This window comes from Halyomorpha halys, unplaced genomic scaffold (assembly GCF_000696795.3).
Source record: "Halyomorpha halys isolate HHAL.00 unplaced genomic scaffold, Hhal_1.1 Scaffold24.1, whole genome shotgun sequence".
NCBI lineage: Eukaryota > Metazoa > Arthropoda > Insecta > Hemiptera > Pentatomidae > Halyomorpha > Halyomorpha halys.
Genome location: NW_027107648.1, coordinates 2,378,759 through 2,379,368, shown reverse-complemented (window position 1 = coordinate 2,379,368; position 610 = coordinate 2,378,759). Strand labels below are relative to the sequence as shown.

Genomic DNA, 610 nt, shown 5'->3' with positions numbered 1-610 from the left:
CAAAGAACAACATAAATAAACAAAACCATATTTATTTATTTTATGCCGACGTTTCGACCTGAGTTTCAAGTCTTCATCAGGGGTTGTGGCGTAGAAGGTTGGCTTGCAACTGAAAAGTCGGCTTAAAATAAATAAATATGGTTTTGTTTATTTATGTTGTTCTTTGCTGACCGCACCCCCCGACAAACTTCTAGATCATTAATCTACGGTCAACTATCTACACCTCATTAAACATTAATATTATTAGGTTGGTACCCGTAAAAAAAAAAGTAGGCCAATCACAAACCTATAATATAAGGAAATATAAAGCGAATTTATAAAATTATACACAACCTGCACATTATAGTTAATAATTAATAAAATATTAATTTTAATGTAAAAAATTAGTATAAAAGTTGAATATTGTTTTGATTTTATAACATAAAAGTAAATACCTTAATTTCTGTAGGAAGATAGTCCGGGTGGTATCAATAAATGTATCAAAATAATAAAAGAAAACTATTTATTATCAACCAACGTTTCGCCCTACTTTGCAGTAGGGATGGGATATTGATATCGATATTATCGAAATATCGATATTTTAGTTCCGATATAATATCGATATCGATAT

At 29.2% G+C, this 610-nt stretch overlaps 1 protein-coding gene across 1 annotated transcript in view; it reads right to left on the bottom strand.

Moving 5' to 3' along the window:
* The window catches only part of LOC106682671 (17-beta-hydroxysteroid dehydrogenase 13), a 22,614-nt gene that overhangs the window by 6,052 nt on the left and 15,952 nt on the right, over positions 1-610 (bottom strand). The gene's annotated exons all lie outside the window — the stretch shown is intronic.